Consider the following 23,711-nt stretch of genomic DNA (forward strand, 5'->3'; position numbering starts at 1 on the left):
CTCTTTGCAGAGCATCGGTGGTTCATTGGTAGAATTCTCGCCTGCCACGCGGGAGATACAGGTTCGATTTCCGGCCGATGCATGTTTTGGTCGTCACTTGATGCATAACGATATTGTGTTTAAATTGTATTATCCTTACTTCAGGGTCTTTCGAAATTAATAAAAAAATTACGAAAAGTAAGTAAAATTATAATTTTTAAATTGATAAACCCTTCTTAAAATATTATTTGAGATAATAATTCAAAGAATTATTTGGTTTTATTATCAAATATTGAGGTGAAATACCATTCTTTCCATATTCTACTCTATGCAGAGCCTCGGGGGTTCAATGGTAGAATTCTCGTCTGCCACGTGGGAGATCCGGGTTCGATTCCCGGCCGATGCATGTTTTGGTCTTCATTTGATGCATAACGATATTGTGTTTAAATTGTATTATCCTTACTTCAGGGTCTAGGGAATATATTAAAAAAATTACGAAAAATAAGTAAAATGATAATTGTTAAATTGATAATTCCTTCTAAAAATATTATTTGAGATAATAATTCAAAGAAATATTTGGTTTGATTATCAAATATTCAGGTGAAATACCATTCTTTCCATATTCTGCTCTTTGCAGAGCCTCGGTGGTTCAATGGTAGAATTTTCGCCTGCCACGCGGGAGATCCGGGTTCGATTCCCGGCCGATGCATGTTTTGGTCGTCATTTGATGCATAACGATATTGTGTTTAAAATTTAATATCCTTACTTCAGGGTCTTTCGAAATTAATAAAAAAATTACGAAAAGTATGTAGAATAATAATTTTTAAATTGATAAATCATTCTAAAAATATTATTTGGGATAATAATGCAAAGAAATATTTGGTTTAATTATCAAATATTCAGGTGAAATACCATTCTTTCCATACTCTACTCTTTGTAGAGCATCGGTGGTTCAATGGTAGAATTCTCGCCTGCCACGCGGGAGATCCGGGTTCGATTCCCGGCCGATGTATGTTTTGGTCGTCATTTGATGCATAACGATATTGTGTTTAAATTGTATTATCCTTACTTCAGGGTCTTTCGAAATTAATAAACAAATTACGAAAATTAAGTAAAATGATAATTTAAAATTGATAAACTCTTCTATAAAATTATTTGAGATAATAATTCAAAGAAATATTTGGTTTGATTATCAAATATTCAGGTGAAATAACATTCTTTCCATATTCTACTCTTGGCAGAGCCTCGGTGGTTCAATGGTAGAATTCTCGCCTGCCACGCGGGAGATCCGGGTTCCATTCCCGGCCGATGCATGTTTTGGTCGTCATTTGATGCATAAGGATATTGTGTTTAAATTGTATTATCGTTACTTCAGGGCCTTTCGAAATTAATAAAAAAATTAAGAAAATTATGTAAAATAATAATTTTTAAATTGACAAACCCTTCTTAAAATATTATTTGAGATAATAATTCAAAGAAATATTTGGTTTGATTTACAAATATTCAGGTGAAATAACATTCTTTCCATATTCTACTCTTTGCAGAGCATCGGTGGTTCAATGGTAGAATTCTCGCCTGCCACGCGAGAGATCCAGGTTCGATTCCCGGCCGATGCATGTTTTGGTCGTCATTTGATGCATAACGATATTGTGTTTAAATTCCAATATCCTTACTTCAGGGTCATTCGAAATTAATAAAAAAATTACGAAAAGTATGTAAAATCATAATTTTTAAATTGATAAACCCTTCTTAAAATATTATTTGAGATAATAATTCAAAGAAATATTTGGTTTGATTATCAAATATACAGGTGAATAAACATTCTTTCCATATTCTACTCTTGGCAGAGCCTCGGTGGTTCAATGGTAGAATTCTCGCCTGCCACGCGGGAGATCCGGGTTCGGTTCCCGGCCGATGCATGTTTTGGTCGTCATTTGATGCATAACGATATTGTGTTTAAATTGTATTATCCTTACTTCAGGTTCTTTCGAAATTAATAAAAAAATTACGAAAATTAAGTAAAATGATAATTTTTAAATTGATAAACTCTTCTATAAAATTATTTGAGATAATAATTCAAAGAAATATTTGGTTTGATTTTCAAATATTCAGGTGAAATAACATTCTTTCCATATTCTACTCTTGGCAGAGCCTCGGTGGTTCAATGGTAGAATTCTCGCCTGCCACGCGGGAGATCCGGGTTCGATTCCCGGCCGATGCCTGTTTTGGTCGTCATTTGATGCATAACGATATTGTGTTTAAATTCCAATATCTTTACTTCAGGGTCATTCGAAATTAATAAAAAAATTACGAAAATTAAGTAAAATGATAATTTTTAAATTGATAAACTCTTCTATAAAATTATTTGAGATAATTATTCAAAGAAATATTTGGTTTGATTTTCAAATATTCAGGTGAAATAACATTCTTTCCATATTCTACTCTTGGCAGAGCCTCGGTGGTTCAATGGTAGAATTCTCGCCTGCCACGCGGGAGATCCGGGTTCGATTCCCGGCCGATGCATGTTTTGGTCGTCATTTGATGCATAACGATATTGTGTTTAAATTGTATTATCCTTACTTCAGGGTCTTTCGAAATTAATAAAAAAATTAAGAAAATTATGTAAAATAATAATTTTTAAATTGATAAACCCTTCTTAAAATATTATTTGAGATAATAATTCAAAGAAATATTTCTTTTGATTATCAAATATTCAGGTGAAATAACATTCTTTCCATATTCTACTCTTTGCAGAGCATCGGTGGTTCAATGGTAGAATTCTCGCCTGCCACGCGGGAGATCCGGGTTCGATTCCCGGCCGATGCATGTTTTGGTCGTCATTTGATGCATAACGATATTGTGTTTAAATTCCAATATCTTTACTTCAGGGTCATTCGAAATTAATAAAAAAATTACGAAAAGTATGTAAAATCATAATTTTTAAATTGATAAACCCTTCTAAAAATATTATTTGAAATAATAATTCAAAGAAATATTTGGTTTGATTATCAAATATTCAGGTGCAAAACCATTTTTCCATATTTTACTCTTGGCAGAGCCTTGGTGGTTCAATGGTAGAATTCTCGCCTGCCACGCGGGAGATCCGGGTTCGATTCCCGGCCGATGCATGTTTTGGTCGTCATTTGATGCATAACGATATTGTGTTTAAATTGTATTATCATTACTTTAGGGTCTTTCGAAATTAATAAAAAAATTACGAAAAGTATGTAAAATAATAATTTTTAAATTGATAAACCCTTCTAAAAATATTTTTTGAGATAATAATTCAAAGAAATATTTGGTTTGATTATCAAATATTCAGGTGAAATACCATTCTTTCCATATTCTACTCTTTGCGGAGCATCGGTGGTTCAATGGTAGAATTATCGCCTGCCACGCGGGAGATCCGGGTTCGATTCCCGGCCGATGCATGTTTTGGTCGTCATTTGATGCATAACGATATTGTGTTTAAATTGTATTATCCTTACTTCAGGGTCTTTCGAAATTAATAAAAAAATTACGAAAATTAAGTAAAATGATAATTTTTAAATTGATAAACTCTTCTATAAAATTATTTGAGATAATAATTCAAAGAAATATTTGGTTTGATTTTCAAATATTCAGGTGAAATAACATTCTTTCCATATTCTACTCTTGGCAGAGCCTCGGTGGTTCAATGGTAGAATTCTCGCCTGCCACGCGGGAGATCCGGGTTCGATTCCCGGCCGATGCATGTTTCGGTCGTCATTTGATGCATAACGATATTGTGTTTAAATTCCAATATCTTTACTTCAGGGTCATTCGAAATTAATAAAAAAATTACGAAAATTAAGTAAAATGATAATTTTTAAATTGATAAACTCTTCTATAAAATTATTTGAGATAATTATTCAAAGAAATATTTGGTTTGATTTTCAAATATTCAGGTGAAATAACATTCTTTCCATATTCTACTCTTGGCAGAGCCTCGGTGGTTCAATGGTAGAATTCTCGCCTGCCACGCGGGAGATCCGGGTTCGATTCCCGGCCGATGCATGTTTTGGTCGTCATTTGATGCATAACGATATTGTGTTTAAATTGTATTATCCTTACTTCAGGGTCTTTCGAAATTAATAAAAAAATTAAGAAAATTATGTAAAATAATAATTTTTAAATTGATAAACCCTTCTTAAAATATTATTTGAGATAATAATTCAAAGAAATATTTCTTTTGATTATCAAATATTCAGGTGAAATAACATTCTTTCCATATTCTACTCTTTGCAGAGCATCGGTGGTTCAATGGTAGAATTCTCGCCTGCCACGCGGGAGATCCGGGTTCGATTCCCGGCCGATGCATGTTTTGGTCGTCATTTGATGCATAACGATATTGTGTTTAAATTCCAATATCTTTACTTCAGGGTCATTCGAAATTAATAAAAAAATTACGAAAATTAAGTAAAATGATAATTTTTAAATTGATAAACTCTTCTATAAAATTATTTGAGATAATTATTCAAAGAAATATTTGGTTTGATTTTCAAATATTCAGGTGAAATAACATTCTTTCCATATTCTACTCTTGGCAGAGCCTTGGTGGTTCAATGGTAGAATTCTCGCCTGCCACGCGGGAGATCCGGGTTCAATTCCCGGCCGATGCATGTTTTGGTCGTCATTTGATGCATAACGATATTGTGTTTAAATTGTATTATCCTTACTTCAGGGTCTTTCGAAATTAATAAAAAAATTAAGAAAATTATGTAAAATAATAATTTTTAAATTGATAAACCCTTCTTAAAATATTATTTGAGATAATAATTCAAAGAAATATTTCTTTTGATTATCAAATATTCAGGTGAAATAACATTCTTTCCATATTCTACTCTTTGCAGAGCATCGGTGGTTCAATGGTAGAATTCTCGCCTGCCACGCGGGAGATCCGGGTTCGATTCCCGGCCGATGCATGTTTTGGTCGTCATTTGATGCATAACGATATTGTGTTTAAATTCCAATATCTTTACTTCAGGGTCATTCGAAATTAATAAAAAAATTACGAAAAGTATGTAAAATCATAATTTTTAAATTGATAAACCCTTCTAAAAATATTATTTGAGATAATAATTCAAAGAAATATTTGGTTTGATTATCAAATATTCAGGTGCAAAACCATTTTTCCATATTTTACTCTTGGCAGAGCCTTGGTGGTTCAATGGTAGAATTCTCGCCTGCCACGCGGGAGATCCGGGTTCGATTCCCGGCCGATGCATGTTTTGGTCGTCATTTGATGCATAACGATATTGTGTTTAAATTGTATTATCATTACTTTAGGGTCTTTCGAAATTAATAAAAAAATTACGAAAAGTATGTAAAATAATAATTTTTAAATTGATAAACCCTTCTAAAAATATTTTTTGAGATAATAATTCAAAGAAATATTTGGTTTGATTATCAAATATTTAGGTGAAATACCATTCTTTCCATATTCTACTCTTTGCAGAGCATCGGTGGTTCAATGGTAGAATTATCGCCTGCCACGCGGGAGATCCGGGTTCGATTCCCGGCCGATGCATGTTTTCGTCGTCATTTGATGCATAACGATATTGTGTTTAAATTGTATTATCCTTACTTCAGGGTCTTTCGAAATTAATAAAAAAATTACGAAAATTAAGTAAAATGATAATTTTTAAATTGATAAACTCTTCTATAAAATTATTTGAGATAATTATTCAAAGAAATATTTGGTTTGATTTTCAAATATTCAGGTGAAATAACATTCTTTCCATATTCTACTCTTGGCAGAGCCTTGGTGGTTCAATGGTAGAATTCTCGCCTGACACGCGGGAGATCCGGGTTCGATTCCCGGCCGATGCATGTTTTGGTCGTCATTTGATGCATAACGATATTGTGTTTAAATTGTATCATCATTACTTCAGGGTCTTTCGAAATTAATAAAAAAATTACGAAAAGTATGTAAAATAATAATTTTTAAATTGATAAACCCTTCTAAAAATATTTTTTGAGATAATAATTCAAAGAAATATTTGGTTTGATTATCAAATATACAGGTGAATAAACATTCTTTCCATATTCTACTCTTGGCAGAGCCTCGGTGGTTCAATGGTAGAATTCTCGCCTGCCACGCGGGAGATCCGGGTTCGATTACCGGCCGATGCATGTTTTGGTCGTCATTTGATGCATAACGATATTGTGTTTAAATTGTATTATCCTTACTTCAGGGTCTTTCGAAATTAATAAAATAATTACGAAAATTAAGTAAAATGATAATTTTTAAATTGATAAACTCTTCTATAAAATTATTTGAGATAATAATTCAAAGAAATATTTGGTTTGATTTTCAAATATTCAGGTGAAATAACATTCTTTCCATATTCTACTCTTCGCAGAGCATCGGTGGTTCATTGGTAGAATTCTCGCCTGCCACGCGGGAGATCCAGGTTCGATTCCCGGCTGATGCATGTTTTGGTCGTCATTTGATGCATAACGATATTGTGTTTAAATTGTATTATCCTTACTTCAGGGTCTTTCGAAATTAATAAAAAAATTACGAAAATCAAGTAAAATGATAATTTTTAAATTGATAAACTCTTCTATAAAATTATTTGAGATAATAATTCAAAGAAATATTTGGTTTGATTTTCAAATATTTAGGTGAAATAACATTCTTTCCATATTCTACTCTTGGCAGAGCCTCGGTGGTTCAATGGTAGAATTCTCGCCTGCTACGCGGGAGATCCGGGTTCGATTCCCGGCCGATGCATGTTTTGGTCGTCATTTGATGCATAACGATATTGTGTTTAAATTGTATTATCCTTACTTCAGGGTCTTTCGAAATTAATAAAAAAATTAAGAAAATTATGTAAAATAATAATTTTTAAATTGATAAACCCTTCTTAAAATATTATTTGAGATAATAATTCAAAGAAATATTTCTTTTGATTATCAAATATTCAGGTGAAATAACATTCTTTCCATATTCTACTCTTTGCAGAGCATCGGTGGTTCAATGGTAGAATTCTCGCCTGCCACGCGGGAGATCCGGGTTCGATTCCCGGCCGATGCATGTTTTGGTCGTCATTTGATGCATAACGATATTGTGTTTAAATTGTATTATCATTACTTTAGGGTCTTTCGAAATTAATAAAAAAATTACGAAAAGTATGTAAAATAATAATTTTTAAATTGATAAACCCTTCTAAAAATTTTTTTTGAGATAATAATTCAAAGAAATATTTGGTTTGATTATCAAATATTCAGGTGAAATACCATTCTTTCCATATTCTACTCTTTGCAGAGTATCGGTGGTTCAATGGTAGAATTATCGCCTGCCACGCGGGAGATCCGGGTTCGATTCCCGGCCGATGCATGTTTTCGTCGTCATTTGATGCATAACGATATTGTGTTTAAATTGTATTATCATTACTTCAGGGTCATTCGAAATTAATAAAAAAATTACGAAAAGTATGTAAAATCATAATTTTTAAATTGATAAACCCTTCTAAAAATATTATTTGAGATAATAATTCAAAGAAATATTTGTTTGATTATCAAATATTCAGGTGCAAAACCATTTTTCCATATTTTACTCTTGGCAGAGCCTTGGTGGTTCAATGGTAGAATTCTCGCCTGCCACGCGGGAGATCCGGGTTCGATTCCCGGCCGATGCATGTTTTGGTCGTCATTTGATGCATAACGACATTGTGTTTAAATTGTATTATCATTACTTCAGGGTCTTTCGAAATTAATAAAAAAATTACGAAAAGTATGTAAAATAATAATTTTTAAATTGATAAACCATTCTAAAAATATTTTTTGAGATAATAATTCAAAGAAATATTTGGTTTGATTATCAAATATTCAGGTGAAATACCATTCTTTCCATATTCTACTCTTTGCAGAGCATCGGTGGTTCAATGGTAGAATTATCGCCTGCCATGCGGGAGATCCGGGTTCGATTCCCGGCCGATGCATGTTTTCGTCGTCATTTGATGCATAACGATATTGTGTTTAAATTGTATTATCCTTACTTCAGGGTCTTTCGAAATTAATAAAAAAATTACGAAAATCAAGTAAAATGATAATTTTTAAATTGATAAACTCTTCTATAAAATTATTTGAGATAATAATTCAAAGAAATATTTGGTTTGATTTTCAAATATTCAGGTGAAATAACATTCTTTCCATATTCTACTCTTGGCAGAGCCTCGGTGGTTAAATGGTAGAATTCTCGCCTACCACGCGGGAGATCCGGGTTCGATTCCCGGCCGATGCATGTTTTGGTCGTCATTTGATGCATAACGATATTGTGTTTAAATTGTATTATCCTTACTTCAGGGTCTTTCGAAATTAATAAAAAAATTAAGAAAATTATGTAAAATAATAATTTTTAAATTGATAAACCCTTCTTAAAATATTATTTGAGATAATAATTCAAAGAAATATTTGGTTTGATTATCAAATATTCAGGTGAAATAACATTCTTTCCATATTCTACTCTTTGCAGAGCATCGGTGGTTCAATGGTAGAATTATCGCCTGCCACGCGGAAGATCCGGGTTCGATTCCCGGCCGATGCGTGTTTTGGTCGTCATTTGATGCATAACGATATTGTGTTTAAATTCCAATATCCTTACTTCAGGGTCATTCAAAATTAATAAAAAAATTACGAAAAGTATGTAAAATCATAATTTTTAAATTGATAAACCCTTCTAAAAATATTATTTGAGATAATAATTCAAAGAAATATTTGTTTGATTATCAAATATTCAGGTGCAAAACCATTTTTCCATATTTTACTCTTGGCAGAGCCTTGGTGGTTCAATGGTAGAATTCTCGCCTACCACGCGGGAGATCCGGGTTCGGTTCCCGGCCGATGCATGTTTTGGTCGTCATTTGATGCATAACGATATTATGTTTAAATTGTATTATCATTACTTCAGGGTCTTTCGAAATTAATAAAAAAATTACGAAAAGTATGTAAAATAATAATTTTTAAATTGATAAACCATTCTAAAAATATTTTTTGAGATAATAATTCAAAGAAATATTTGGTTTGATTATCAAATATTCAGGTGAAATACCATTCTTTCCATATTCTACTCTTTGCAGAGCATCGGTGGTTCAATGGTAGAAATATCGCCTGCCACGCGGGAGATCCGGGTTCGATTCCCGGCCGATGCATGTTTTCGTCGTCATTTGATGCATAACGATATTGTGTTTAAATTGTATTATCCTTACTTCAGGGTCTTTCGAAATTAATAAAAAAATTACGAAAATTAAGTAAAATGATAATTGTTAAATTGATAAATCCTTCTAAAAATATTATTTGAGATAACAATTCAAAGAAATATTTGGTTTGATTATAAAATATTCAGGTGAAATAACATTCTTTCCATATTCTACTCTTTGCAGAGCATCGATGGTTCAATGGTAGAATTCTCTTCTGCCACGCGGGAGATCCGGGTTCGATTCCCGGCCGATGCATGTTTTGGTCATCATTTGATGCATAACGATATTGTGTTTAAATTGTATTATCCTTACTTCAGGGTCTTGGGAATATATTAAAAAAATTACGAAAATTAAGAAAAATGATAATTGTTAAATCGATAAATCCTTCTAAAAATAATATTTGAGATAATAATTCAAAGAAATATTTGATTTGATTATCAAATATTCAGGTGAAATACCATTCTTTCCATATTCTACTCTTTGCAGAGCATCGGTGGTTCAATGGTAGAATTATCGCCTGCCACGCGGGATATCCGGGTTCGATTCCCGGCCGATGCATGTTTTCGTCGTCATTTGATGCATAACGATATTGTGTTTAAATTGTATTATCCTTACTTCAGGGTCTTTCGAAATTAATAAAAAAATTACAAAAATCAAGTAAAATGATAATTTTTAAATTGATAAACTCTTCTATAAAATTATTTGAGATAATAATTCAAAGAAATATTTGGTTTGATTTTCAAATATTCAGGTGAAATAACATTCTTTCCATATTCTACTCTTGGCAGAGCCTCGGTGGTTAAATGGTAGAATTCTCGCCTACCACGCGGGAGATCCGGGTTCGATTCCCGGCCGATGCATGTTTTGGTCGTCATTTGATGCATAACGATATTGTGTTTAAATTGTATTATCCTTACTTCAGGGTCTTTCGAAATTAATAAAAAAATTACGAAAAGTATGTAAAATAATAATTTTTAAATTGATAAACCCTTCTTAAAATATTATTTGGGATAATAATTCAAAGAAATATTTGGTTTGATTATCAAATATTCAGGTGAAATACCATTCTTTCCATATTCTACTCTTTGTAGAGCATCGGTGGTTCAATGGTAGAATTCTCGCCTGCCACGTGGGTGATCCGGGTTCGATTCCCGGCCGATGCATGTTTTGGTCATCATTTGATGCATAACGATATTGTGTTTAAATTGTATTATCCTTACTTCAGGGTCTTGGGAATATATTAAAAAAATTACGAAAATTAAGTAAAATGATAATTGTTAAATTGATAAATCCTTCTAAAAATAATATTTGAGATAATAATTCAAAGAAATATTTGGTTTGATTATCAAATATTCAGGTGAAATACCATTCTTTCCATATTCTACTCTTTGCAGAGCATCGGTGGTTCAATGGTAGAATTTTCGCCTTCCACGCGGGAGATCCGGGTTCGATTCCCGGCCGATGCGTGTTTTGGTCGTCATTTGATGCATAACGATATTGTGTTTAAATTGTATTATCCTTACTTCAGGGTCTTTCGAAATTAATAAAAAAATTACGAAAAGTATGTGAAATAATAATTTTTAAATTGATAAACCCTTCTTAAAATATTATTTGAGATAATAATTGAAAGAAATATTTGGTTTGATTATCAAATATACAGGTGAATAAACATTCTTTCCATATTCTACTCTTGGCAGAGCCTCGGTGGTTCAATGGTAGAATTCTCGCCTGCCACGCGGGAGATCCGGGTTCGATTCCCGGCCGATGCATGTTTTGGTCGTCATTTGATGCATAACGATATTGTGTTTAAATTGTATTATCCTTACTTCAGGGTCTTTCGAAATTAATAAAAAAATTACGAAAATTAAGTAAAATGATAATTGTTAAATTGATAAATCCTTCTAAAAATATTATTTGAGATAACAATTCAAAGAAATATTTGGTTTGATTATAAAATATTCAGGTGAAATAACATTCTTTCCATATTCTACTCTTTGCAGAGCATCGATGGTTCAATGGTAGAATTCTCTTCTGCCACGCGGGAGATCCGGGTTCGATTCCCGGCCGATGCATGTTTTGGTCATCATTTGATGCATAACGATATTGTGTTTAAATTGTATTATCCTTACTTCAGGGTCTTGGGAATATATTAAAAAAATTACGAAAATTAAGTAAAATGATAATTGTTAAATTGATAAATCCTTCTAAAAATAATATTTGAGATAATAATTCAAAGAAATATTTGATTTGATTATCAAATATTCAGGTGAAATACCATTCTTTCCATATTCTACTCTTTGCAGAGCATCGGTGGTTCAATGGTAGAATTTTCGCCTTCCACGCGGGAGATCCGGGTTCGATTCCCGGCCGATGCGTGTTTTGGTCGTCATTTTATGCATAACGATATTGTGTTTAAATTGTATTATCCTTACTTCAGGGTCTTTCGAAATTAATAAAAAAATTACGAAAATTAAGTAAAATGATAATTGTTAAATTGATAAATCCTTCTAAAAATATTATTTGAGATAACAATTCAAAGAAATATTTGGTTTGATTATAAAATATTCAGGTGAAATAACATTCTTTCCATATTCTACTCTTTGCAGAGCATCGATGGTTCAATGGTAGAATTCTCTTCTGCCACGCGGGAGATCCGGGTTCGATTCCCGGCCGATGCATGTTTTGGTCATCATTTGATGCATAACGATATTGTGTTTAAATTGTATTATCCTTACTTCAGGGTCTTGGGAATATATTAAAAAAATTACGAAAATTAAGTAAAATGATAATTGTTTAATTGATAAATCCTTCTAAAAATAATATTTGAGATAATAATTCAAAGAAATATTTGATTTGATTATCAAATATTCAGGTGAAATACCATTCTTTCCATATTCTACTCTTTGCAGAGCATCGGTGGTTCAATGGTAGAATTTTCGCCTTCCACGCGGGAGATCCGGGTTCGATTCCCGGCCGATGCATGTTTTGGTCGTCATTTGATGCATAACGATATTGTGTTTAAATTGTATTATCCTTACTTCAGGGTCTTTCGAAATTAATAAAAAAATTACGAAAAGTATGTGAAATAATAATTTTTAAATTGATAAACCCTTCTTAAAATATTATTTGAGATAATAATTGAAAGAAATATTTGGTTTGATTATCAAATATACAGGTGAATAAACATTCTTTCCATATTCTACTCTTGGCAGAGCCTCGGTGGTTCAATGGTAGAATTCTCGCCTGCCACGCGGGAGATCCGGGTTCGATTCCCGGCCGATGCATGTTTTGGTCGTCATTTGATGCATAACGATATTGTGTTTAAATTGTATTATCCTTACTTCAGGGTCGTTCGAAATTAATAAAAAAATTACGAAAATTAAGTAAAATGATAATTGTTAAATTGATAAATCCTTCTAAAAATATTATTTGAGATAACAATTCAAAGAAATATTTGGTTTGATTATAAAATATTCAGGTGAAATAACATTCTTTCCATATTCTACTCTTTGCAGAGCATCGATGGTTCAATGGTAGAATTCTCTTCTGCCACGCGGGAGATCCGGGTTCGATTCCCGGCCGATGCATGTTTTGGTCATCATTTGATGCATAACGATATTGTGTTTAAATTGTATTATCCTTACTTCAGGGTCTTGGGAATATATTAAAAAAATTACGAAAATTAAGTAAAATGATAATTGTTAAATTGATAAATCCTTCTAAAAATAATATTTGAGATAATAATTCAAAGAAATATTTGATTTGATTATCAAATATTCAGGTGAAATACCATTCTTTCCATATTCTACTCTTTGCAGAGCATCGGTGGTTCAATGGTAGAATTTTCGCCTTCCACGCGGGAGATCCGGGTTCGATTCCCGGCCGATGCGTGTTTTGGTCGTCATTTTATGCATAACGATATTGTGTTTAAATTGTATTATCCTTACTTCAGGGTCTTTCGAAATTAATAAAAAAATTAAGAAAATTATGTAAAATAATAATTTTTAAATTGATAAACCCTTCTTAAAATATTATTTGAGATAATAATTCAAAGAAATATTTGGTTTGCATATCAAATATTCAGGTGAAATAACATTCTTTCCATATTCTACTCTTTGCAGAGCATCGGTGGTTCAATGGTAGAATTCTCGCCTGCCACGCGGGAGATCCGGGTTCGATTCCCGGCCGATGAATGTTTTGGTCGTCATTTGATGCATAACGATATTGTGTTTAAATTCCAATATCCTTACTTCAGGGTCATTCGAAATTAATAAAAAAATTACGAAAAGTATGTAAAATCATAATTTTTAAATTGATAAAACCTTCTAAAAATATTATTTGAGATAATAATTCAAAGAAATATTTGGTTTGATTATCAAATATTCAGGTGAAAAACCATTTTTCCATATTTTACTTTTGGCAGGGCCTTGGTGGTTCAATGGTAGAATTCTCGCCTGCCACGCGGGAGATCCGGGTTCGATTCCCGGCCGATGCATGTTTTGGTCGTCATTTGATGCATAACGATATTGTGTTTAAATTGTATTATCATTACTTCAGGGTCTTTCGAAATTAATAAAAAAATTACGAAAAGTATGTAAAATAATAATTTTTAAATTGATAAACCCTTCTAAAAATATTTTTTGAGATAATAGTTCAAAGAAATATTTGGATTGATTATCAAATATTCAGGTGAAATACCATTCTTTCCATATTCTACTCTTTGCAGAGCATCGGTGGTTCAATGGTAGAATTCTCGCCTGCCACGCGGGAGATCTGGGTTCGATTCCCGGCCGATGCATGTTTTCGTCGTCATTTGATGCATAACGATATTGATGCATAACGATATTGTGTTTAAATTGTATTATCCTTACTTCAGGGTCTTTCGAAATTAATAAAAAAATTACGAAAAGTATCTAAAATAATAATTTTTAAATTGATAAACCCTTCTTAAAATATTATTTGAGATAATAATTCAAAGAAATATTTGGTTTGATTATCAAATATACAGGTGAATAAACAATCTTTCCATATTCTACTCTTGGCAGAGCCTCGGTGGTTCAATGGTAGAATTCTCGCCTGCCACGCGGGAGATCTGGGTTCGATTCCCGGCCGATGCATGTTTTGGTCGTCATTTGATGCATAACGATATTGTGTTTAAATTGTATTATCCTTACTTCAGGGTCTTTCGAAATTAATAAACAAATTACGAAAATTAAGTAAAATGATAATTGTTAAATTGATAAATCCTTCTAAAAATATTATTTGAGATAACAATTCAAAGAAATATTTGGTTTGATTATAAAATATTCAGGTGAAATAACATTCTTTCCATATTCTACTCTTTGCAGAGCATCGATGGTTCAATAGTAGAATTATCTTCTGCCACGCGGGAGATCCGGGTTCGATTCCCGGCCGATGCATGTTTTGTTCATCATTTGATGCATAACGATATTGTGTTTAAATTGTATTATCCTTACTTCAGGGTCTTGGGAATATATTAAAAAAATTACGAAAATTAAGTAAAATGATAATTGTTAAATTGATAAATCCTTCCAAAAATAATATTTGAGATAATAATTCAAAGAAATATTTGGTTTGATTATCAAATATTCAGGTGAAATACCATTTTTCCATATTCTACTCTTGGCAGAGCCTCGGTGGTTCAATGGTATAATTCTCGCCTGCCACGCGGGAGATCCGGGTTCGATTCCCGGCCGATGCATGTTTTGGTCGTCATTTGATGCATAACGATATTGTGTTTAAATTCTATTATCCTTACTTCAGGGTCTTTCGAAATTAATAAAAAAATTACGAAAAGTATGTAAAATAATAATTTTTAAATTGATAAACCCTTCTTAAAATATTATTTGGGATAATAATTCAAAGAAATATTTGGTTTGATTATCAAATATTCAGGTGAAATACCATTCTTTCCATATTCTACTCTTTGTAGAGCATCGGTGGTTCAATGGTAGAATTCTCGCCTGCCACGTGGGTGATCCGGGTTCGATTCCCGGCCGATGCATGTTTTGGTCATCATTTGATGCATAACGATATTGTGTTTAAATTGTATTATCCTTACTTCAGGGTCTTGGGAATATATTATATAAAAAAGACTTGGTTTGCCCAAGCCTTAAAAACAAAACGATAAGAGTTTTTCCAGTTGTCTGAAGCGCAGATATTATTTTTTTCTATTGAATTTTAAAGACAATCCGTATTTTACTACTCTTTAGAATTCAATCACCTGATTTTACTGCTAATGGATTAGTTTCCTATAAATTAATTGAAATAAAAAATTACTTATCTCAAATTTTTCAACAACAATTCCATTTTCCTGAAACATTTTATCATGAAATTTTTTCTTTTCAATGGAGAACGTACTTTAATTTTCAAATAATTCCCTCATTAATAATGTATTTTATGCGGTATTTTAGAATACAAAGGGGGGCTGTTATCACCTTTCTAATTTTTGATAAACGGGTTCGTTTCTTCTTTAAGCACAGTCACAATTATTGAACTGTGTATATTGAGTTGCTATTTAGTTGACAACATTATGAAAACTTGATGTGTTTGAAACCTTTTGAAAGGAAAATTCTCGGAAATTAAAAAATAAAGTGTCAATTTGATTAAATTTACACGATATCCCTCAAAATAATAAATTCATGATAAAATATTTCAGGAAAAAGGAATTGTTGTTGAAAAATCTGAGATAAGTCATTTTTTATTTCAATTAATTTATAGGAAACTAATCCATTAGCAGTAAAATCAGGTGATTGAATTAAATTCTAAAGAGTAGTAAAATACGGATTGTCTTTAAAATTCAATAGAAAAAAATAATATCTGCGCTTCAGACAACTGGAAAAACTCTTATCGTTTTGTTTTTAAGGCTTGGGCAAACCAAGTCTTTTTTATATAATATCTGTTCCTTCAGCCTTAATTTGTATTAATATATTATAAAAATAATTATATGCTTGTCAAACGTCATTAATTCGATGTTCCAGTAAGATGTTCATCAGCATATTGGCTCACTCCAAGTGCCTCTCATTATTTTATGGGAAAGATTAAAATTTTAAATCATTTGGCAGGGGAGTGGTAAATTAATTCACATTTGGTAGGCGGGTGGTAAATTAATTCACCATAGATAGGCGGGTGGTAACTTATTTCATATAAAAAGGCGGTTGGTGACTCAAATAAGTTTAGTTGACCTTTTTGTATAGATTTAAAAAAAACGTTATGTCTAAACCACGCGCCAGCACGCGCACATTTCATTAAAAGTTTGTTATTTAAGAATTTTCCCTTATATATACTAAGATTCTTCATCAAAAATAGACAACGCGCTTTCCAAGACTCGAACCTGCAATGTTTTGCCTCGAATGCAAACGCGTTATCCATTACGCCACAAGCCCGTACTTCGTAACAAAAACTATCCAAACATTGTATTTATAGGATTATTTCATTTATGTTGAATTAAAAGATCTGTAAAAATAAACAACGAGCTTGCCAGGACTCGAACCTGCAATCTTCTGCTCCATAGGCAGACGCGTTAACCTAAGCGCCACAAACCCGATGGAGGCTGAACAAAATGCTATGCATACAGTGTAATAAATGTAACGGTTTTACCATGATTTATAAATTAATTAAAATAAAATACTTAGACTTAATTGTTCTTAATCAAACTTCAGAAGTTCAACATTCAATAGTTGCTTGATAATTCAAAAGTGTTCCGAACCTTAATTTCGCAGTAATTTCTGAGTTATTCGATGGAGTGGACCACTAAAAATCCCATGCTTTTTCTATGGGACGCTAAGCCTAAAATCTGTGAATTATTTCTTTAACATTACGGGAGGGTGTGGGTTCTTATCTAGAAGGGCCTACCGGCCCTCTAGAATTAAAAAGATTACGAAAATTAAGTAAAATGATAATTGTTAAATTGATAAATCCTTCTAAAAATAATATTTGAGATAATAATTCAAAGAAATATTTGGTTTGATTATCAAATATTCAGGTGAAATACCATTCTTTCCATATTCTACTCTTTGCAGAGCATCGGTGGTTCAATGGTAGAATTTTCGCCTTCCACGCGGGAGATCCGGGTTCGATTCCCGGCCGATGCGTGTTTTGGTCGTCATTTGATGCATAACGATATTGTGTTTAAATTGTATTATCCTTACTTCAGGGTCTTTCGAAATTAATAAAAAAATTAAGAAAATTATGTAAAATAATAATTTTTAAATTGATAAACCCTTCTTAAAATATTATTTGAGATAATAATTCAAAGAAATATTTGGTTTGCATATCAAATATTCAGGTGAAATAACATTCTTTCCATATTCTACTCTTTGCAGAGCATCGGTGGTTCAATGGTAGAATTCTCGCCTGCCACGCGGGAGATCCGGGTTCGATTCCCGGCCGATGCATGTTTTGGTCGTCATTTGATGCATAACGATATTGTGTTTAAATTGTATTATCCTTACTTCAGGGTCTTTCGAAATTAATAAAAAAATTACGAAAATTAAGTAAAATGATAATTGTTAAATTGATAAATCCTTCTAAAAATATTATTTGAGATAACAATTCAAAGAAATATTTGGTTTGATTATAAAATATTCAGGTGAAATAACATTCTTTCCATATTCTACTCTTTGCAGAGCATCGATGGTTCAATGGTAGAATTCTCTTCTGCCACGCGGGAGATCCGGGTTCGATTCCCGGCCGATGCATGTTTTGGTCATCATTTGATGCATAACGATATTGTGTTTAAATTGTATTATCCTTACTTCAGGGTCTTGGGAATATATTAAAAAAATTACGAAAATTAAGTAAAATGATAATTGTTAAATTGATAAATCCTTCTAAAAATAATATTTGAGATAATAATTCAAAGAAATATTTGATTTGATTATCAAATATTCAGGTGAAATACCATTCTTTCCATATTCTACTCTTTGCAGAGCATCGGTGGTTCAATGGTAGAATTTTCGCCTTCCACGCGGGAGATCCGGGTTCGATTCCCGGCCGATGCGTGTTTTGGTCGTCATTTGATGCATAACGATATTGTGTTTAAATTGTTTTATCCTTACTTCAGGGTCTTTCGAAATTAATAAAAAAATTAAGAAAATTATGTAAAATAATAATTTTTAAATTGATAAACCCTTCTAAAATATTATTTGAGATAATAATTCAAAGAAATATTTGGTTTGCATATCAAATATTCAGGTGAAATAACATTCTTTCCATATTCTACTCTTTGCAGAGCATCGGTGGTTCAATGGTAGAATTCTCGCCTGCCACGCGGGAGATCCGGGTTCGATTCCCGGCCGATGAATGTTTTGGTCGTCATTTGATGCATAACGATATTGTGTTTAAATTCCAATATCCTTACTTCAGGGTCATTCGAAATTAATAAAAAAATTACGAAAAGTATGTAAAATCATAATTTTTAAATTGATAAAACCTTCTAAAAATATTATTTGAGATAATAATTCAAAGAAATATTTGGTTTGATTATCAAATATTCAGGTGAAAAACCATTTTTCCATATTTTACTTTTGGCAGGGCCTTGGTGGTTCAATGGTAGAATTCTCGCCTGCCACGCGGGAGATCCGGGTTCGATTCCCGGCCGATGCATGTTTTGGTCGTCATTTGATGCATAACGATATTGTGTTTAAATTGTATTATCATTACTTCAGGGTCTTTCGAAATTAATAAAAAAATTACGAAAAGTATGTAAAATAATAATTTTTAAATTGATAAACCCTTCTAAAAATATTTTTTGAGATAATAGTTCAAAGAAATATTTGGATTGATTATCAAATATTCAGGTGAAATACCATTCTTTCCATATTCTACTCTTTGCAGAGCATCGGTGGTTCAATGGTAGAATTCTCGCCTGCCACGCGGGAGATCTGGGTTCGATTCCCGGCCGATGCATGTTTTCGTCGTCATTTGATGCATAACGATATTGATGCATAACGATATTGTGTTTAAATTGTATTATCCTTACTTCAGGGTCTTTCGAAATTAATAAAAAAATTACGAAAAGTATCTAAAATAATAATTTTTAAATTGATAAACCCTTCTTAAAATATTATTTGAGATAATAATTCAAAGAAATATTTGGTTTGATTATCAAATATACAGGTGAATAAACAATCTTTCCATATTCTACTCTTGGCAGAGCCTCGGTGGTTCAATGGTAGAATTCTCGCCTGCCACGCGGGAGATCTGGGTTCGATTCCCGGCCGATGCATGTTTTGGTCGTCATTTGATGCATAACGATATTGTGTTTAAATTGTATTATCCTTACTTCAGGGTCTTTCGAAATTAATAAACAAATTACGAAAATTAAGTAAAATGATAATTGTTAAATTGATAAATCCTTCTAAAAATATTATTTGAGATAACAATTCAAAGAAATATTTGGTTTGATTATAAAATATTCAGGTGAAATAACATTCTTTCCATATTCTACTCTTTGCAGAGCATCGATGGTTCAATAGTAGAATTCTCTTCTGCCACGCGGGAGATCCGGGTTCGATTCCCGGCCGATGCATGTTTTGTTCATCATTTGATGCATAACGATATTGTGTTTAAATTGTATTATCCTTACTTCAGGGTCTTGGGAATATATTAAAAAAATTACGAAAATTAAGTAAAATGATAATTGTTAAATTGATAAATCCTTCCAAAAATAATATTTGAGATAATAATTCAAAGAAATATTTGGTTTGATTATCAAATATTCAGGTGAAATACCATTTTTCCATATTCTACTCTTGGCAGAGCCTCGGTGGTTCAATGGTATAATTCTCGCCTGCCACGCGGGAGATCCGGGTTCGATTCCCGGCCGATGCATGTTTTGGTCGTCATTTGATGCATAACGATATTGTGTTTAAATTCTATTATCCTTACTTCAGGGTCTTTCGAAATTAATAAAAAAATTACGAAAAGTATGTAAAATAATAATTTTTAAATTGATAAACCCTTCTTAAAATATTATTTGGGATAATAATTCAAAGAAATATTTGGTTTGATTATCAAATATTCAGGTGAAATACCATTCTTTCCATATTCTACTCTTTGTAGAGCATCGGTGGTTCAATGGTAGAATTCTCGCCTGCCACGTGGGTGATCCGGGTTCGATTCCCGGCCGATGCATGTTTTGGTCATCATTTGATGCATAACGATATTGTGTTTAAATTGTATTATCCTTACTTCAGGGTCTTGGGAATATATTAAAAAAATTACGAAAATTAAGTAAAATGATAATTGTTAAATTGATAAATCCTTCTAAAAATAATATTTGAGATAATAATTCAAAGAAATATTTGGTTTGATTATCAAATATTCAGGTGAAATACCATTCTTTCCATATTCTACTCTTTGCAGAGCATCGGTGGTTCAATGGTAGAATTTTCGCCTTCCACGCGGGAGATCCGGGTTCGATTCCCGGCCGATGCGTGTTTTGGTCGTCATTTGATGCATAACGATATTGTGTTTAAATTGTATTATCCTTACTTCAGGGTCTTTCGAAATTAATAAAAAAATTAAGAAAATTATGTAAAATAATAATTTTTAAATTGATAAAACCTTCTAAAAATATTATTTGAGATAATAATTCAAAGAAATATTTGGTTTGATTATCAAATATTCAGGTGAAAAACCATTTTTCCATATTTTACTTTTGGCAGGGCCTTGGTGGCTCAATGGTAGAATTCTCGCCTGCCACGCGGGAGATCCGGGTTCGATTCCCGGCCGATGCATGTTTTGGTCGTCATTTGATGCATAACGATATTGTGTTTAAATTGTATTATCCTTACTTCAGGGTCTTTCGAAATTAATAAACAAATTACGAAAATTAAGTAAAATGATAATTGTTAAATTGATAAATCCTTCTAAAAATATTATTTGAGATAACAATTCAAAGAAATATTTGGTTTGATTATAAAATATTCAGGTGAAATAACATTCTTTCCATATTCTACTCTTTGCAGAGCATCGATGGTTCAATAGTAGAATTCTCTTCTGCCACGCGGGAGATCCGGGTTCGATTCCCGGCCGATGCATGTTTTGGTCATCATTTGATGCATAACGATATTGTGTTTAAATTGTATTATCCTTACTTCAGGGTCTTGGGAATATATTAAAAAAATTACGAAAATTAAGTAAAATGATAATTGTTAAATTGATAAATCCTTCCAAAAATAATATTTGAGATAATAATTCAAAGAAATATTTGGTTTGATTATCAAATATTCAGGTGAAATACCATTTTTCCATATTCTACTCTTGGCAGAGCCTCGGTGGTTCAATGGTATAATTCTCGCCTGCCACGCGGGAGATCCGGGTTCGATTCCCGGCCGATGCATGTTTTGGTCGTCATTTGATGCATAACGATATTGTGTTTAAATTCTATTATCCTTACTTCAGGGTCTTTCGAAATTAATAAAAAAATTACGAAAAGTATGTAAAATAATAATTTTTAAATTGATAAACCCTTCTTAAAATATTATTTGGGATAATAATTCAAAGAAATATTTGGTTTGATTATCAAATATTCAGGTGAAATACCATTCTTTCCATATTCTACTCTTTGTAGAGCATCGGTGGTTCAATGGTAGAATTCTCGCCTGCCACGTGGGTGATCCGGGTTCGATTCCCGGCCGATGCATGTTTTGGTCATCATTTGATGCATAACGATATTGTGTTTAAATTGTATTATCCTTACTTCAGGGTCTTGGGAATATATTAAAAAAATTACGAAAATTAAGTAAAATGATAATTGTTAAATTGATAAATCCTTCTAAAAATAATATTTGAGATAATAATTCAAAGAAATATTTGGTTTGATTATCAAATATTCAGGTGAAATACCATTCTTTCCATATTCTACTCTTTGCAGAGCATCGATGGTTCAATAGTAGAATTCTCTTCTGCCACGCGGGAGATCCGGGTTCGATTCCCGGCCGATGCATGTTTTGTTCATCATTTGATGCATAACGATATTGTGTTTAAATTGTATTATCCTTACTTCAGGGTCTTGGGAATATATTAAAAAAATTACGAAAATTAAGTAAAATGATAATTGTTAAATTGATAAATCCTTCCAAAAATAATATTTGAGATAATAATTCATAGAAATATTTGGTTTGATTATCAAATATTCAGGTGAAATACCATTTTTCCATATTCTACTCTTGGCAGAGCCTCGGTGGTTCAATGGTATAATTCTCGCCTGCCACGCGGGAGATCCGGGTTCGATTCCCGGCCGATGCATGTTTTGGTCGTCATTTGATGCATAACGATATTGTGTTTAAATTCTATTATCCTTACTTCAGGGTCTTTCGAAATTAATAAAAAAATTACGAAAAGTATGTAAAATAATAATTTTTAAATTGATAAACCCTTCTTAAAATATTATTTGAGATAATAATTCAAAGAAATATTTGGTTTGATTATCAAATATACAGGTGAATAAACAATCTTTCCATATTCTACTCTTGGCAGAGCCTCGGTGGTTCAATGGTAGAATTCTCGCCTGCCACGCGGGAGATCTGGGTTCGATTCCCGGCCGATGCATGTTTTGGTCGTCATTTGATGCATTGTGTTTAAATTGTATTATCCTTACTTCAGGGTCTTTCGAAATTAATAAACAAATTACGAAAATTAAGTAAAATGATAATTGTTAAATTGATAAATCCTTCTAAAAATATTATTTGAGATAACAATTCAAAGAAATATTTGGTTTGATTATAAAATATTCAGGTGAAATAACATTCTTTCCATATTCTACTCTTTGCAGAGCATCGATGGTTCAATAGTAGAATTCTCTTCTGCCACGCGGGAGATCCGGGTTCGATTCCCGGCCGATGCATGTTTTGTTCATCATTTGATGCATAACGATATTGTGTTTAAATTGTATTATCCTTACTTCAGGGTCTTGGGAATATATTAAAAAAATTACGAAAATTAAGTAAAATGATAATTGTTAAATTGATAAATCCTTCCAAAAATAATATTTGAGATAATAATTCAAAGAAATATTTGGTTTGATTATCAAATATTCAGGTGAAATACCATTTTTCCATATTCTACTCTTGGCAGAGCCTCGGTGGTTCAATGGTATAATTCTCGCCTGCCACGCGGGAGATCCGGGTTCGATTCCCGGCCGATGCATGTTTTGGTCGTCATTTGATGCATAACGATATTGTGTTTAAATTCTATTATCCTTACTTCAGGGTCTTTCGAAATTAATAAAAAAATTACGAAAAGTATGTAAAATAATAATTTTTAAATTGATAAACCCTTCTTAAAATATTATTTGGGATAATAATTCAAAGAAATATTTGGTTTGATTATCAAATATTCAGGTGAAATACCATTCTTTCCATATTCTACTCTTTGTAGAGCATCGGTGGTTCAATGGTAGAATTCTCGCCTGCCACGTGGGTGATCCGGGTTCGATTCCCGGCCGATGCATGTTTTGGTCATCATTTGATGCATAACGAT

The 23,711-nt window shown here is 32.2% G+C and overlaps 61 non-coding genes across 61 annotated transcripts; all 61 read left to right on the forward strand.

The window, feature by feature from the left end:
* Positions 1-617: 617 nt before the first annotated feature.
* On the forward strand, positions 618-688 carry TRNAG-GCC (transfer RNA glycine (anticodon GCC)). Its single transcript has one exon. It is a non-coding gene; the product is annotated as a tRNA-Gly (tRNA).
* Positions 689-920: 232 nt separating this feature from the next.
* TRNAG-GCC (transfer RNA glycine (anticodon GCC)) lies at positions 921-991 on the forward strand. The gene has a single exon. It is a non-coding gene; the product is annotated as a tRNA-Gly (tRNA).
* A 230-nt stretch (positions 992-1,221) lies between these two features.
* TRNAG-GCC (transfer RNA glycine (anticodon GCC)) lies at positions 1,222-1,292 on the forward strand. Its single transcript has one exon. It is a non-coding gene; the product is annotated as a tRNA-Gly (tRNA).
* A 232-nt stretch (positions 1,293-1,524) lies between these two features.
* TRNAG-GCC (transfer RNA glycine (anticodon GCC)) lies at positions 1,525-1,595 on the forward strand. The gene has a single exon. It is a non-coding gene; the product is annotated as a tRNA-Gly (tRNA).
* A 232-nt stretch (positions 1,596-1,827) lies between these two features.
* Positions 1,828-1,898, forward strand: TRNAG-GCC (transfer RNA glycine (anticodon GCC)). The gene has a single exon. It is a non-coding gene; the product is annotated as a tRNA-Gly (tRNA).
* Positions 1,899-2,129: 231 nt separating this feature from the next.
* On the forward strand, positions 2,130-2,200 carry TRNAG-GCC (transfer RNA glycine (anticodon GCC)). Its single transcript has one exon. It is a non-coding gene; the product is annotated as a tRNA-Gly (tRNA).
* Positions 2,201-2,431: 231 nt separating this feature from the next.
* Positions 2,432-2,502, forward strand: TRNAG-GCC (transfer RNA glycine (anticodon GCC)). Its single transcript has one exon. It is a non-coding gene; the product is annotated as a tRNA-Gly (tRNA).
* Positions 2,503-2,734: 232 nt separating this feature from the next.
* On the forward strand, positions 2,735-2,805 carry TRNAG-GCC (transfer RNA glycine (anticodon GCC)). Its single transcript has one exon. It is a non-coding gene; the product is annotated as a tRNA-Gly (tRNA).
* A 231-nt stretch (positions 2,806-3,036) lies between these two features.
* TRNAG-GCC (transfer RNA glycine (anticodon GCC)) lies at positions 3,037-3,107 on the forward strand. Its single transcript has one exon. It is a non-coding gene; the product is annotated as a tRNA-Gly (tRNA).
* Positions 3,108-3,339: 232 nt separating this feature from the next.
* On the forward strand, positions 3,340-3,410 carry TRNAG-GCC (transfer RNA glycine (anticodon GCC)). Its single transcript has one exon. It is a non-coding gene; the product is annotated as a tRNA-Gly (tRNA).
* A 231-nt stretch (positions 3,411-3,641) lies between these two features.
* TRNAG-GCC (transfer RNA glycine (anticodon GCC)) lies at positions 3,642-3,712 on the forward strand. Its single transcript has one exon. It is a non-coding gene; the product is annotated as a tRNA-Gly (tRNA).
* Positions 3,713-3,943: 231 nt separating this feature from the next.
* Positions 3,944-4,014, forward strand: TRNAG-GCC (transfer RNA glycine (anticodon GCC)). Its single transcript has one exon. It is a non-coding gene; the product is annotated as a tRNA-Gly (tRNA).
* Positions 4,015-4,246: 232 nt separating this feature from the next.
* On the forward strand, positions 4,247-4,317 carry TRNAG-GCC (transfer RNA glycine (anticodon GCC)). Its single transcript has one exon. It is a non-coding gene; the product is annotated as a tRNA-Gly (tRNA).
* Positions 4,318-4,548: 231 nt separating this feature from the next.
* On the forward strand, positions 4,549-4,619 carry TRNAG-GCC (transfer RNA glycine (anticodon GCC)). The gene has a single exon. It is a non-coding gene; the product is annotated as a tRNA-Gly (tRNA).
* Positions 4,620-4,851: 232 nt separating this feature from the next.
* Positions 4,852-4,922, forward strand: TRNAG-GCC (transfer RNA glycine (anticodon GCC)). The gene has a single exon. It is a non-coding gene; the product is annotated as a tRNA-Gly (tRNA).
* A 231-nt stretch (positions 4,923-5,153) lies between these two features.
* On the forward strand, positions 5,154-5,224 carry TRNAG-GCC (transfer RNA glycine (anticodon GCC)). Its single transcript has one exon. It is a non-coding gene; the product is annotated as a tRNA-Gly (tRNA).
* A 232-nt stretch (positions 5,225-5,456) lies between these two features.
* Positions 5,457-5,527, forward strand: TRNAG-GCC (transfer RNA glycine (anticodon GCC)). The gene has a single exon. It is a non-coding gene; the product is annotated as a tRNA-Gly (tRNA).
* A 231-nt stretch (positions 5,528-5,758) lies between these two features.
* Positions 5,759-5,829, forward strand: TRNAV-GAC (transfer RNA valine (anticodon GAC)). Its single transcript has one exon. It is a non-coding gene; the product is annotated as a tRNA-Val (tRNA).
* Positions 5,830-6,061: 232 nt separating this feature from the next.
* On the forward strand, positions 6,062-6,132 carry TRNAG-GCC (transfer RNA glycine (anticodon GCC)). The gene has a single exon. It is a non-coding gene; the product is annotated as a tRNA-Gly (tRNA).
* Positions 6,133-6,363: 231 nt separating this feature from the next.
* Positions 6,364-6,434, forward strand: TRNAG-GCC (transfer RNA glycine (anticodon GCC)). The gene has a single exon. It is a non-coding gene; the product is annotated as a tRNA-Gly (tRNA).
* A 231-nt stretch (positions 6,435-6,665) lies between these two features.
* TRNAS-GCU (transfer RNA serine (anticodon GCU)) lies at positions 6,666-6,736 on the forward strand. The gene has a single exon. It is a non-coding gene; the product is annotated as a tRNA-Ser (tRNA).
* A 232-nt stretch (positions 6,737-6,968) lies between these two features.
* Positions 6,969-7,039, forward strand: TRNAG-GCC (transfer RNA glycine (anticodon GCC)). Its single transcript has one exon. It is a non-coding gene; the product is annotated as a tRNA-Gly (tRNA).
* A 232-nt stretch (positions 7,040-7,271) lies between these two features.
* On the forward strand, positions 7,272-7,342 carry TRNAG-GCC (transfer RNA glycine (anticodon GCC)). The gene has a single exon. It is a non-coding gene; the product is annotated as a tRNA-Gly (tRNA).
* Positions 7,343-7,572: 230 nt separating this feature from the next.
* Positions 7,573-7,643, forward strand: TRNAG-GCC (transfer RNA glycine (anticodon GCC)). The gene has a single exon. It is a non-coding gene; the product is annotated as a tRNA-Gly (tRNA).
* Positions 7,644-7,875: 232 nt separating this feature from the next.
* Positions 7,876-7,946, forward strand: TRNAG-GCC (transfer RNA glycine (anticodon GCC)). Its single transcript has one exon. It is a non-coding gene; the product is annotated as a tRNA-Gly (tRNA).
* Positions 7,947-8,177: 231 nt separating this feature from the next.
* On the forward strand, positions 8,178-8,248 carry TRNAG-ACC (transfer RNA glycine (anticodon ACC)). The gene has a single exon. It is a non-coding gene; the product is annotated as a tRNA-Gly (tRNA).
* Positions 8,249-8,480: 232 nt separating this feature from the next.
* Positions 8,481-8,551, forward strand: TRNAG-GCC (transfer RNA glycine (anticodon GCC)). The gene has a single exon. It is a non-coding gene; the product is annotated as a tRNA-Gly (tRNA).
* Positions 8,552-8,781: 230 nt separating this feature from the next.
* TRNAG-ACC (transfer RNA glycine (anticodon ACC)) lies at positions 8,782-8,852 on the forward strand. The gene has a single exon. It is a non-coding gene; the product is annotated as a tRNA-Gly (tRNA).
* Positions 8,853-9,084: 232 nt separating this feature from the next.
* Positions 9,085-9,155, forward strand: TRNAG-GCC (transfer RNA glycine (anticodon GCC)). Its single transcript has one exon. It is a non-coding gene; the product is annotated as a tRNA-Gly (tRNA).
* Positions 9,156-9,690: 535 nt separating this feature from the next.
* On the forward strand, positions 9,691-9,761 carry TRNAG-GCC (transfer RNA glycine (anticodon GCC)). Its single transcript has one exon. It is a non-coding gene; the product is annotated as a tRNA-Gly (tRNA).
* A 231-nt stretch (positions 9,762-9,992) lies between these two features.
* On the forward strand, positions 9,993-10,063 carry TRNAG-ACC (transfer RNA glycine (anticodon ACC)). Its single transcript has one exon. It is a non-coding gene; the product is annotated as a tRNA-Gly (tRNA).
* Positions 10,064-10,295: 232 nt separating this feature from the next.
* On the forward strand, positions 10,296-10,366 carry TRNAG-GCC (transfer RNA glycine (anticodon GCC)). Its single transcript has one exon. It is a non-coding gene; the product is annotated as a tRNA-Gly (tRNA).
* Positions 10,367-10,598: 232 nt separating this feature from the next.
* TRNAG-UCC (transfer RNA glycine (anticodon UCC)) lies at positions 10,599-10,669 on the forward strand. The gene has a single exon. It is a non-coding gene; the product is annotated as a tRNA-Gly (tRNA).
* Positions 10,670-10,901: 232 nt separating this feature from the next.
* TRNAG-GCC (transfer RNA glycine (anticodon GCC)) lies at positions 10,902-10,972 on the forward strand. Its single transcript has one exon. It is a non-coding gene; the product is annotated as a tRNA-Gly (tRNA).
* Positions 10,973-11,507: 535 nt separating this feature from the next.
* TRNAG-UCC (transfer RNA glycine (anticodon UCC)) lies at positions 11,508-11,578 on the forward strand. Its single transcript has one exon. It is a non-coding gene; the product is annotated as a tRNA-Gly (tRNA).
* A 535-nt stretch (positions 11,579-12,113) lies between these two features.
* Positions 12,114-12,184, forward strand: TRNAG-UCC (transfer RNA glycine (anticodon UCC)). Its single transcript has one exon. It is a non-coding gene; the product is annotated as a tRNA-Gly (tRNA).
* A 232-nt stretch (positions 12,185-12,416) lies between these two features.
* Positions 12,417-12,487, forward strand: TRNAG-GCC (transfer RNA glycine (anticodon GCC)). Its single transcript has one exon. It is a non-coding gene; the product is annotated as a tRNA-Gly (tRNA).
* Positions 12,488-13,022: 535 nt separating this feature from the next.
* On the forward strand, positions 13,023-13,093 carry TRNAG-UCC (transfer RNA glycine (anticodon UCC)). Its single transcript has one exon. It is a non-coding gene; the product is annotated as a tRNA-Gly (tRNA).
* A 232-nt stretch (positions 13,094-13,325) lies between these two features.
* Positions 13,326-13,396, forward strand: TRNAG-GCC (transfer RNA glycine (anticodon GCC)). Its single transcript has one exon. It is a non-coding gene; the product is annotated as a tRNA-Gly (tRNA).
* Positions 13,397-13,627: 231 nt separating this feature from the next.
* On the forward strand, positions 13,628-13,698 carry TRNAG-GCC (transfer RNA glycine (anticodon GCC)). Its single transcript has one exon. It is a non-coding gene; the product is annotated as a tRNA-Gly (tRNA).
* A 232-nt stretch (positions 13,699-13,930) lies between these two features.
* TRNAG-GCC (transfer RNA glycine (anticodon GCC)) lies at positions 13,931-14,001 on the forward strand. The gene has a single exon. It is a non-coding gene; the product is annotated as a tRNA-Gly (tRNA).
* A 248-nt stretch (positions 14,002-14,249) lies between these two features.
* TRNAG-GCC (transfer RNA glycine (anticodon GCC)) lies at positions 14,250-14,320 on the forward strand. Its single transcript has one exon. It is a non-coding gene; the product is annotated as a tRNA-Gly (tRNA).
* Positions 14,321-14,854: 534 nt separating this feature from the next.
* TRNAG-GCC (transfer RNA glycine (anticodon GCC)) lies at positions 14,855-14,925 on the forward strand. The gene has a single exon. It is a non-coding gene; the product is annotated as a tRNA-Gly (tRNA).
* Positions 14,926-15,157: 232 nt separating this feature from the next.
* TRNAG-GCC (transfer RNA glycine (anticodon GCC)) lies at positions 15,158-15,228 on the forward strand. The gene has a single exon. It is a non-coding gene; the product is annotated as a tRNA-Gly (tRNA).
* A 2,018-nt stretch (positions 15,229-17,246) lies between these two features.
* TRNAG-UCC (transfer RNA glycine (anticodon UCC)) lies at positions 17,247-17,317 on the forward strand. Its single transcript has one exon. It is a non-coding gene; the product is annotated as a tRNA-Gly (tRNA).
* A 232-nt stretch (positions 17,318-17,549) lies between these two features.
* Positions 17,550-17,620, forward strand: TRNAG-GCC (transfer RNA glycine (anticodon GCC)). Its single transcript has one exon. It is a non-coding gene; the product is annotated as a tRNA-Gly (tRNA).
* Positions 17,621-18,155: 535 nt separating this feature from the next.
* TRNAG-UCC (transfer RNA glycine (anticodon UCC)) lies at positions 18,156-18,226 on the forward strand. Its single transcript has one exon. It is a non-coding gene; the product is annotated as a tRNA-Gly (tRNA).
* Positions 18,227-18,457: 231 nt separating this feature from the next.
* Positions 18,458-18,528, forward strand: TRNAG-GCC (transfer RNA glycine (anticodon GCC)). The gene has a single exon. It is a non-coding gene; the product is annotated as a tRNA-Gly (tRNA).
* Positions 18,529-18,759: 231 nt separating this feature from the next.
* Positions 18,760-18,830, forward strand: TRNAG-GCC (transfer RNA glycine (anticodon GCC)). Its single transcript has one exon. It is a non-coding gene; the product is annotated as a tRNA-Gly (tRNA).
* Positions 18,831-19,062: 232 nt separating this feature from the next.
* Positions 19,063-19,133, forward strand: TRNAG-GCC (transfer RNA glycine (anticodon GCC)). The gene has a single exon. It is a non-coding gene; the product is annotated as a tRNA-Gly (tRNA).
* Positions 19,134-19,381: 248 nt separating this feature from the next.
* TRNAG-GCC (transfer RNA glycine (anticodon GCC)) lies at positions 19,382-19,452 on the forward strand. The gene has a single exon. It is a non-coding gene; the product is annotated as a tRNA-Gly (tRNA).
* A 534-nt stretch (positions 19,453-19,986) lies between these two features.
* TRNAG-GCC (transfer RNA glycine (anticodon GCC)) lies at positions 19,987-20,057 on the forward strand. The gene has a single exon. It is a non-coding gene; the product is annotated as a tRNA-Gly (tRNA).
* A 232-nt stretch (positions 20,058-20,289) lies between these two features.
* On the forward strand, positions 20,290-20,360 carry TRNAG-GCC (transfer RNA glycine (anticodon GCC)). The gene has a single exon. It is a non-coding gene; the product is annotated as a tRNA-Gly (tRNA).
* Positions 20,361-20,592: 232 nt separating this feature from the next.
* On the forward strand, positions 20,593-20,663 carry TRNAG-UCC (transfer RNA glycine (anticodon UCC)). The gene has a single exon. It is a non-coding gene; the product is annotated as a tRNA-Gly (tRNA).
* A 231-nt stretch (positions 20,664-20,894) lies between these two features.
* On the forward strand, positions 20,895-20,965 carry TRNAG-GCC (transfer RNA glycine (anticodon GCC)). The gene has a single exon. It is a non-coding gene; the product is annotated as a tRNA-Gly (tRNA).
* A 534-nt stretch (positions 20,966-21,499) lies between these two features.
* Positions 21,500-21,570, forward strand: TRNAG-GCC (transfer RNA glycine (anticodon GCC)). The gene has a single exon. It is a non-coding gene; the product is annotated as a tRNA-Gly (tRNA).
* Positions 21,571-21,802: 232 nt separating this feature from the next.
* On the forward strand, positions 21,803-21,873 carry TRNAG-GCC (transfer RNA glycine (anticodon GCC)). The gene has a single exon. It is a non-coding gene; the product is annotated as a tRNA-Gly (tRNA).
* A 534-nt stretch (positions 21,874-22,407) lies between these two features.
* On the forward strand, positions 22,408-22,478 carry TRNAG-GCC (transfer RNA glycine (anticodon GCC)). Its single transcript has one exon. It is a non-coding gene; the product is annotated as a tRNA-Gly (tRNA).
* Positions 22,479-22,710: 232 nt separating this feature from the next.
* On the forward strand, positions 22,711-22,781 carry TRNAG-GCC (transfer RNA glycine (anticodon GCC)). The gene has a single exon. It is a non-coding gene; the product is annotated as a tRNA-Gly (tRNA).
* A 526-nt stretch (positions 22,782-23,307) lies between these two features.
* TRNAG-GCC (transfer RNA glycine (anticodon GCC)) lies at positions 23,308-23,378 on the forward strand. The gene has a single exon. It is a non-coding gene; the product is annotated as a tRNA-Gly (tRNA).
* A 232-nt stretch (positions 23,379-23,610) lies between these two features.
* TRNAG-GCC (transfer RNA glycine (anticodon GCC)) lies at positions 23,611-23,681 on the forward strand. The gene has a single exon. It is a non-coding gene; the product is annotated as a tRNA-Gly (tRNA).
* Positions 23,682-23,711: the final 30 nt, after the last annotated feature.

The sequence above is a fragment of the Phalangium opilio genome, unplaced genomic scaffold, assembly GCF_054372755.1.
Source record: "Phalangium opilio isolate 3A_F unplaced genomic scaffold, DU_Popi_V2 ptg000002l_1, whole genome shotgun sequence".
Classification (NCBI taxonomy): domain Eukaryota; kingdom Metazoa; phylum Arthropoda; class Arachnida; order Opiliones; family Phalangiidae; genus Phalangium; species Phalangium opilio.